Below are 11,163 nucleotides of genomic sequence, written 5' to 3'. Positions count from 1 at the left end.
AAGAGGACGAAATAAAAATATAAAATGAAAAGAACTCGCTACAAATATTTTAACGATGCCTTTCAACTCGTAAACTGATTGTTTACATTTGTGTACATTTTTCGAAGATAATAAAAAGTGTAAAAAAAAAGTAAACGTTTAGAATCCTAAAAAAATCTCCCGGAAGCATTTTTGCAACATAAAAAATATACAAACCAAAATAAAGAGAGGAGGAAACCTACTCAAAAATATGGTTTATTACATCGCCTAAAAAAAAGAAGAATCGGGGCCTCCAATAATACGATAATTTGGTGGGGAAGCAAATTGTGTTCATTTTTCTAACTTAGTTTTAAAAAGTTTTTATTGCTAACATTTATTTTCATGAACTCTAACCACACCTCACAACCCTAATCCGGCCGGTCGGGAAAAAGTTTTTATTTTTTTAAATTTTGTTGAAACCGACGAAATGAATTTCAATTTAAACTTCGTTTGACGTTGGCACGTCGCACGCACGCACGCACGCACGCACACGCACGCACACACACGCACGCACACACACACACACGCACACACACACACACACACACACACACACACGCACGCACACATAAGCATTCGCTTGTCAGCAAGCTAAAGAAGAGAGAAAGTGGGTGAAGGAGAGAAAGGGTCGTGTTCTCTGCACTGCACGTGCCGGGGTCAAACGTAAGTTTTAAAAAATGGCTCGACAAAGTTGTGTCTGAACTTTTTATTCTATGAAACTTAAGATTAATAAAACGAAATAATCGTGACCCGTGGAAATTCTACGGCGAATATTTCGCATTCAATAAGAACAAAACGAAAAAGTAGTGAACAAATAAATATATGAGAAAATGTTGTTTTAACTTATTTTAAAACGTTTATTTAACACAAACAAAAGTAGCGCACAGTTTTAAGTTAGAACAATAAATAAGTGTCTGATATTTTAGTCATCTTGTGACACTCGACAATCGCTCCAAACTCGAAAATTAAGCAAAATACTGGTAGCAAAGCAACACATCCAATAAATGTCAGCAAACGTTCGAACATGTTTTCTTTTTCACATTAGCGAAACTCTTATTAGAGCAAAAGTTAAAATGAGAAGCAAACACAAATGAAGAAGTCGGTTTTTATCGTTGAGCACAAAAACAAAAACAAAAAGAGTATCTAATCTAATAGGCCCCGTGCGTGCTATAGGCCAATCTCCAAAGTCTGTCCCATCGCCTCAGTGTTGCATCCCTGTTTACAAGTACTTTAATGAGATGTGATGTGCTCTGATGAATCCATAGCACTTATACCAGTGCCCAGAAAACTTGTCCCGGGAAAACTCGTCTCCGGAAAAACCGTACCCGGAAAACTCGTACTGTTCAGTTTGTTCAGGTATGCTGAAAACGAATATCGCAAGGTAAATTAGCAGAGAAAAATAGTTTTGGAGCTAGTTTTATTAATGCGTGCATTGTGAAATGTAAATCACTGGCGACCATGTTTGAACAGGCGGCATATGAAAGGGGCCAACCCTCAGTTTGTTCAGGTATGCTGAAAACGAATATCGCAAAGAAAATTGACAGAGAAAGACAGACTACTAGTTTTTGAGCTAGTTTTATTATTACGTGTATTTTTAAATATAAATCACTGGCGACCATGTTTGAACAGGCGGCATATGAAAGAGGCCAACCCTCAGTTTGTTCAGGTATGCTGAAAACGAATATCGCAAGGAAAATTGGCAGAGACAGACAGACAGACTACTAGTTTTGGAGCTAGTTTTATTAATGCGTGTATTTTGAAATGTAAATCCCTGGCGAGCATGTTTGAACAGGCGGCATATGAAAGGGGCCAACCCTCAGTTTGTTCAGGTATGCTGAATACGAATATCGCAAGGAAAATTAGCACAGACAGAAAGACTACTAGTTTTGGAGCTAGTTTTATTAATGCGTGTATTTTGAAATGTAAATCACTGGCGACCATGTTTGAACAGGCGGCATATGAAAGGGGCCAAGCCTCTGTTTGTTTAGGTATGCTGAAAACGAATATCGCAAGGAAAATTAGCAGAGAAAGACAAATAGTTTTCGAGATATTATTGTTTGTATTTTTAAATATAAATGCATAAACACACACATACACACACACTTTCATAAACACACACACTCGCATAAACATACACATACACAGACACACACGTACACACAAATACACACCAACACAAATCAACTTTCCGTTAAAAACTGTCATGAGCTGGGGAGGGGTGGGTGGCATAAGTGTCAAGCGAGTTTGAAAGTTAACGAAATGGATTTCATTTCAACTTCGTTTGCCAATTCCCCTTCCCTTCGCCCACTCCCCCCCACCTGCCTATCTCTCTCTCTCTCTCTCTCTCTCTCTCTCTCTCTCTCTCTCTCTCTCGCTTCTCCGTGTCCTTATATATAGACAGACAGAGAGGGAAAAGGGGGGGAGAGACCGAAAGAGACAGCTCTCGTCCACCAACGACGCACACACCCACATACACACACACTTGCATTAACACACACATATACAGACGCACACACGTCTACATTCACTCTTCAAACTTGTGGGAACATGCCAACCGGATGCTAACATCTCCAGCATAGAGACAAAATAAAAAAATCTTCGTTTGCACATGGCTCCACGCATCGCTTCCGTTTGGAAAAAGAAAAATAAGAAACCATAAAAAGAATTATGAACCAATGGCAGAGCTCCCCGCCGAAAATAAAGGCCTGAAATATGACAGCCGCTGGGAGCCGGTTTACGACTATAAAACGAGGGGACCAGAAAGAAGAAGAACAGAAGAAAAGAGATTCGCCCAGCTGTGTCAGTGAACGCACGGACATTCTTCCACCCGACCTACAAAAAAAAAAGAAGAACACAGGAGGCGAAAATGTAGTCGTCGCTCTCCAGTTAAAAGCCTGATACATATCACCGAAGTAGCACGACTGGCCGCCACTTACCACCCCCGTCGTCTGAAAAGATAACCGCCGCCCTGCCGCTGCTTTATTTTTGCCTATTTCTCTGATGTCAAACAAATTTAAGGTATTTATATTTTCCTCATTTCAAAGTAGACGACGCATTTATTTAAGGTGTGTAAACTTCACGAGTGTTCAAATGAACGTTGTTACTATGCGCACAGTTCATAAACAAGTCGAATTTCTTTTCAAATTTCGACACTTGTGTAGTTTACACGATTTTCACGTTTAACGTCTTTTTATATTTAATTTTATATTTTATTATACAAAATACTGTTAGAAACCCAGCCAATAAAAATTACCGTGACAATTGTGCAGTTTATAGACCATACTTTTCTTGGATAAAATATTTTTAATTTAAATCTAAATTAACGTCTTTTAATTTAATTTGTTAGATGAAAGTATATATATAATATTATTAAGGCCGGTCGATAAACTGTAGAATTACCGTGAGAATTGTGCAGTTTATAAACCGTGCTGTTCTTGGAAAAATTATTTTAAATTTAAATCTAAATTAACGTCTTTTTTTTTAATTTGTTAGATGAAAACATGTATATAATATTATTTAAGGGTGGTCGATAAACTATAGAATTACCGTGACAATTGTGCAGTTTATAAACCGTGCTTTTGCTGGAAAAATATTTTTAATTTAAATCTCAATTAACGTCTTTTTTTTTAAATTTGTTAGGTGAAAGCATACATATAATATTATTTAAGGGTGGTCAATAAACTATAGAATTACCGTGACAATTGTGCAGTTTATAAACCGTGCTTTTGCTGGAAAAAATATTTTTAATTTAAATCTCAATTAACGTCTTTTGTTTAAATTTGTTAGGTGAAAGCATACATATAATATTATTTAAGGGCGGTCGATAGACTATAGAATTACCGTGACAATTGTGCAGTTTATAAACCGTGCTGTTCTAGGGAAAAAATATTAAAATTTAAATCTAAATTAACGTCTTTTTTTTAAATTTGTTAGGTGAAAGCATACATATAATATTATTTAAGGGTGGTCGATAGACTATAGAATTACCGTGACAATTGTGCAGTTTATAAACCGTGCTGTTCTGGGGAAAAAATATTAAAATTTAAATCTAAATTAACGTCTTTTTTTTTAAATTTGTTAGGTGAAAGCATACATATAATATTATTTAAGGGTGGTCGATAAACTATAGAATTACCGTGACAATTGTGCAGTTTATAAACCGTGCTGTTCTGGGAAAAAAATATTAAAATTTTAATCTAAATTAACGTCTTTTTTTTTAATTTGTTAGGTGAGAGTATACATATAATATTATTTAAGGGTGGTCGATAAACTATAGAATTACCGTGACAATTGTGCAGTTTATAAACCGTGCTGTTCTTGGATAAAATATTTTTAATTTAAATCTAAATTAACGTCTTTTTTTTAAATTTGTTAGATGAAAGCATGTATATAATATTATTTAAGGGCGGTCCATAAACTGTAGAATTACCGTGACAATTGTGCAGTTTATAAACCGTTCTTTTTTTGGATAAAATACTGGATGTGTATTTTCCCCCCTAAAGTCCAACCCTATCCTCACCGTGGTAGGGGGGTGTAACGTTGTAGTTTAACAGCTACACGGCTAAATGGGCTCTGGCAAAAAAAAAAAAAAAAAAAATCCAGAAAATGTCGGCATTAGTTTGTTGCGTCCGTCATCTGGTCGTCTTTTTATACGCTTGCATGTGGCGAGCAAAAAGGCGTGATGGGGGCAGGCTGAAAGGAGAACAATACCCGAAAGATGTAAACCGAACGAAAGAGAAAAATGGGCCTCCCTGCAAGGCCCCGTGTTCTCCCCAGCCTGCTCCCAGTTTCCCCGACTTTGCATGCAACTGGTTTTGAGCTTTTGGAAAGCTCTTTTCTCAGTGTCGGGGTGTTGACTCCACTTCCAAGTTAACAAATAGCTGCAAGTCTGGGTACGGTCCGATTGGTTCCGAAGCTCTTCCGCTGTGAGGTGCGCTTTCGAATCTCCCGAAGGGGGCTACCCTCTAAGCAGGCGACACGTGCTCGTGTTACTATGTAATGCAGGCTTGCCTCGACTCGACTAAGGACGACTAGAGTTCGACTAGATTGTGTGCTCACAAGCCGCTTTAAGGCCGCTTTTATTATTCCTACTGTCTAGGAACTCCGAAACGGTATGGTAGTGCAATTATATATGACCGTCCTCCAATACGAAATGGTAGTGCAATTATATATGACGGTCCTCCGATATGATAGTAGGAATGCCAGTTTTGTGAGCGATCATCGCTGTCTTATGAACACAAACTAGTGGTCTCTTTACGAATCCTGTTGGGTAGAGAGAACACCTCTGTTTTCTGCTCCGCCTGTTATTCTGAGTAGAAACCGCTTTTTAGGAGATGTTCGCAGCAAAGCTTGTTTTTATATAGTGCCCCTCCTTTCGGGAGTTCATCACCTCGCTGCCCAGACGAGAGCTTTCTCCGGTGGAACCTCTTTTTTTTTTCTTTTTTTTATTTTACTTTCCAGTTTAATGGCGAACGAACAGTCACCAGCAAGTGGTCTGCACCGACAGGAAGATGAGTATAGTATCACCCTTTCTTCTTTTTATTTCGATTTCAGTCTTTGTGATTTGATAATTTAATTTAACTGTTTCCATTGTTCCAGCTTTTACACAGCAGTAGATTATCAACACTATAAATATCATCTCTTTTTTATAGATTGGAACAAGCAATGAAACCTAGCAGCATCACCGTTCCTGTCTGCCACATGTCTTGTGCACTTTGAATCCAGTATTTCTTTCTTTGCGTTCAAGCACATCTGGGTACAATCAAACTGCGTATGATGTATGTCTATCTGTTTCTTCCAACATTAGCATCTCGAAGTCTTGGCAGCAATCATTGTCATAGAAGTAGAGTAAGTATTCTTTTTCTTTCCTTCTGTGTGTATATCTTTATAATTTCAGGTACTCCTCTTGATCATGATGGAATTCTATCAGCTATTGTGAGAATTATGTGCATTGGAAAAAACAACTGAATCCAGCAGCATCACCTATCCTAGCTGCCACATGTTTCCTGTAGTTACAGAAGTCCTCAAGTAAGTGTTTCTTTCTTTGTGTACATGCACATCTGGGTACAATCAAATTCTAAACTATTAGCTTTATTTAAATGAATGCAGTTCTGCTTGTATTTCTTCTCATCAGCTAACTTATGCAACTACAAAAAAAAAGTAGTACATGGGTGTTTGATCATAACCAGAAAGTTAAATATATCATTAAAAAAAAAAGTTTTTAAATTATTAAAAAAAAGAAGTTTTTAAATTATTAAAAGGAAAAAAATCATCACAGTAAAAATTATATATATGTAACAAAGAACACAAACAAACATGAAATTGCCATGAGTTTCAGCAAGAAGCAGAAAAGAGAAAAAGTGGAGATAACACCTGGGAAGTAACAGGTAAGAATTTTCTTTATTTCTTATCTCAACTAGTGCATAGATTTTTTTCAAATATACATTAAAAAAAATTACCCAAGTCAAACAATTGATGGAAAAACTAAGCATTAAAGTTCAATTAAGCATAAAAAAAATAAATTCTAATAATTATGTAATCTATATACAAATTGTCTCCCTTGAATATATATATATACATATTCAAGGGAGACCATTGGTATATAGATTACATAATAATTAGAAGTTTTTTTTTTAATTGAAATATATATATATATTCAAGGGAGACAATTTGTATATATATCATAATTATTTGAAGTTATTTTTTAATTCAAATATATATATATATATATATATATTTATTTATTTATTTATTTCAATTAAAAAAATAACTTCTAATAATTGTTATCTATATTCACATAGTCTTCCTTGAATATATATATATATATATATATTCAAGGGAGACAATTTGTATAAAGATCACATAATTATTAGAAGTTATTTTTTTTATTTGAAATAAATATATATTCAAGGGAGACAATTTGTATATAGATCAGATAATTATTAGAATTATTTTTTTAAATTGAAATAAATACATTTTTATATATATATATATATATATATATATATATATATATTATACTAGCATGGGTTACTGGCGTAGCCCCGGTGTTTAGCGGTGTATGCTGCCCCCCTCCCTAACAAAAAAGAAAGCAGAGAAACGGTTAATTTTTTAAAATTTGACCCCTATTATTAACCCTTAAAATTTATTGTTTTGGGCTCCAAATGAGATATTAAGTTAGATCCATGTCCAAGGAAACTATATGTAAAATTTCAAGTGTTTAGACCCATAATTGTCGGAGGAGATTTGTAGGGTTCTCAAAGGCCAAATCATTGAAGTTTGACCCCTCAATCGCCAAATTTCTGTCCAAGTACCAATCACATAGATTTTCCAAAATCTCAGTACCCTTTTTATCAAAATTTGGAATATGTAGACTAAAATTGACAGAAATGTACACACAGACAGACATATTCAATTCTATAGATAGATAGATAGATAAATAATGAGAGACAGAAAGATAAATATATACAATGATTAATGAATTAGTAGAGATAGTTGTTACATTTTTGGAAATATGTATGGCAATTTGATGGTAAGACTTAGAGGTAACTGTAAATATTTAAAATATATACACAGAAATTCAAATGACAGGACTTATATGTAGAGTGCTCAATACATCAGTAGAGCAAGGTAATAAGTTAAAAAAAATGTATACGTCAATTTAGATAACCACAATTTTTTTGGTGTTCTTGTGTGAATATGACATAATGTAATATAAATTTTAATAATTTTATTCTAAATGTTATGATTCTCAATGAAAAATCTAAAATGTCAATATATATATATATATATATATATATACATATATATATATTTCAATAAAAAGAATAACTTCTAATAATTATGTCATCTATATAACAATTGTCTCCCTTGAACATATATAGATTATTTATATATATTAAATATATATATTTATATATATATATATATATATATATATATATATATATATATATTTATTAAAAAAAAATAACTTCTAATAATTATGTGATCTATATTAAAATTGTCTCCCTTGAATATATATATATATATATATATATATATATATATATTTCAATAAAAAAAAATAAGGTCTAATAAAAATTACAAATTGTCCCCCTGTAATATATATATATATATATATATATATATATATATATATATATATATATATATATATATATATATACACATATATTTACTTATTTCAATAAAAAAAATAACTTCTGATAATTATATGATCTATATACAAATTGTCTCCCTTTTTTTAGCACTATTTAAAGTGTAATTATTAAATAAAAATCTAAATAAAATGTCTTTATTGCTCTATGTCTTATTGAGCACTCTTATATAACTCTGGTTAAATCTTAATGTTTACTTATCCTGTAATAAAATAAACGTTTTATAATATCAGCTCTGTCTAGTTTTGAGCACTATTTTAAAGTGTTATTATTAAGTAAAAATCTAAATAACATGACTTTTTGCTCTATGTCTCATTGATTGAATTGAAATAAATATATATATATATATATATATATATATATATATATATATTTACTTCAATTAATAAAAATAACTTCTAATTATTATATGATCTATATCAAATTGTCTCCCTTGAATATATATATATATATATATATATATATATATATATTTATTTCAATAAAAAAAACTTCTAATAATTATGTGATCTATATACAAATTGTCTCCCTTGAATATATATATATATATATATATAGATTATATATATATATATGTATTTCAATTAAAAAAATAACTTCTAATAATTATGTGATTTATATATTTACCAATGATTCTTGCATGTGCTCCATAGTTTTATATAGCTGTGTAGTAAATTTAAAAATTGCTTTGTTTAATTATACAAGACGATTTTACTTTAAGAGTGCTCAATGCATTTATAGAGCTTTGTAGTAAGAGTTGGAAACATTTTGGCAATTATTTTAGACAAATCTACTTCCAGAGTGCTCAATATATTAGTAGAGCTAAATAAAAGATTTGAGAAACATATGGCATTTCAACTGCATAAATTTATTTTGACAGAGTTCAATACATTAGTAGAGCTAAATATAGACTTTCAAAAAACGTATGGCAATTCAGCTACACGAATATACTTAAGAGTGCTCAATACATTAGTAGACGAAAGAATAAAATTCAGAAAACATGAAGAGCTCTGCAGTATGTTTTGAAAACCTAAATGTCAATATGTAAGTATAGATATACTGTAAGTGTTTAATATATATATATATATATATATACATATATATATATATATATATATATATATATATATATATATATATATATATATATGACAAGTATTTAAAACAAGTTTCTTATTTGAGTGCCTAATATATTTGAGAGCTCTATGGTAACTTTATAAAACATATTTCAAAATTATGTTAGATAAATTGTCTTTGAGAGTGCTCATTTCTAAGTAGAGCTCTGTAGAAAATTTTTGAGACATGTTCAGCAATTTAAGTTCATATGAGTTAATAAATAGAGCTATATAGTGACATGTGCAAACTTATATGGCACTTATCCTAGACAAGTTAACTCTTGTAGCTGTGCAATACGTAAGTAGAGTTCTGCATTAGTTTTGGGGTATGGTTCTCACTTTATTAGGGCAATAACTTGGACACATTATACTATGGACAAATCCATTGAGGACAACCAAAGGTAACCTGTTTTTTTCCACTCTGCTGAATAAGACTCATCCGTCTTGGTTCACTCTTGGGACATTAAAACACACAAGGTGAAGAATTAAAAAAAGGATGCAAAAATGTAAATGTCTTTGCAACTCATTCATTTTCACTTTCATAACACAAAAACATCTGTAAAAACTTGATAAAAGAATGCACAAACAATAAAATACAAGTTTGCTGTCTTGGAATCTGAAATCAGTAGAAACTTCCCCTACTGAAATTCCTGCACACCTCAAAAAAAAAAAAAAAAAAAGAAAGAAAAAAGAATCCTTCCCAATGCAATACTTTTCAAGCAATTACAGTGTCAGACTTGGTACTGCAATGACTCTGTAAACTGAAAAAAATATACATAATAAAAAATGTTAAGCAAAATTGATTCATGTTAACACCTCTCCCAACACCACAGATTAACTACAAAAATACTTGATAAAGCAAAACACAATTACAAATGTGTATGAAAAAAATAAAAATAAAAAAAATCAACCAAGCAATGGCTCATGATTTCCTGGTGTTTGATGGAATGTGAGTAGGCATACAGCCTGGATAATTTTCCAAGGTAAGTGATGATATTCATCATTATTGTCTTTTTGGATTAGTTCAGATATATCTCATAACTATAATTGTTTTATGTATATATTTATATGTCTAGATGTTATGTGTGCTATTTGCATGTTCCCTATAGAAAAAAAGCTACATAAAATCTACAAGTGTATTCTGATGTAGAATTAACCAGTAAAAACAATGCTTGTGTTCCTGATACACCAACTATTTCTTATTAGCATATAAGTTGAATCATGAAATGTATCTCCCTTGCCTGTCTCTCTTTATACCTCTGTATTTATCTAGATCTGTCTATCTCCCTTTTCTTATTCTTTATCCCTATTCCCCGTCTTGCTATCCCAGGTAACAGTAGGCGTCGATGAGGCACATCCAGACGCCAACCTACACGGTGCAGAGAAAGGACAGAAAAAAAACTAAGTCCCGATGTGCCTAGCAGATTAGAAGGCATTTTGCTACGCCTACATGCACCCAACATGGCAGTAGGCGTCGATCGGGCACTTCAAGACACTTACTTACACTGTTTTGAACTTAGAGATTTCAATTGAATACTACTTGACATGTGTTGGTCTAGTAGCTCCTCATCTACCTATACCTACGTCCACCCCTGTAAGGACTTAGAAATTTTCAATTGAATACAGGTTTAGAAGGCTTGGTCTATAGGATTCTCACCTATCTATACCTACATCCCCTCTTGTTTGGACTTAGAAATTTTCAATTGAATACACGTTGACTTGCATTGGTCTATAGGATTCTCATCTACCTATATCCACATCCCCTCTTGTTTGGACTTAGAAATTTTCAATTGAATACACGTTGACTTGCATTGGTCTATAGGATTCTCATCTACCTATATCCACATCCCCTCTTGTTTGGACTTAGAAAT

Source organism: Euprymna scolopes, chromosome 46 (assembly GCF_053919585.1).
Source record: "Euprymna scolopes isolate OS-2025 chromosome 46, ASM5391958v1, whole genome shotgun sequence".
Lineage (NCBI taxonomy): Eukaryota > Metazoa > Mollusca > Cephalopoda > Sepiida > Sepiolidae > Euprymna > Euprymna scolopes.
The sequence above is the reverse complement of the archived record's forward strand: the minus strand, read 5'-3'. Positions refer to the sequence as shown.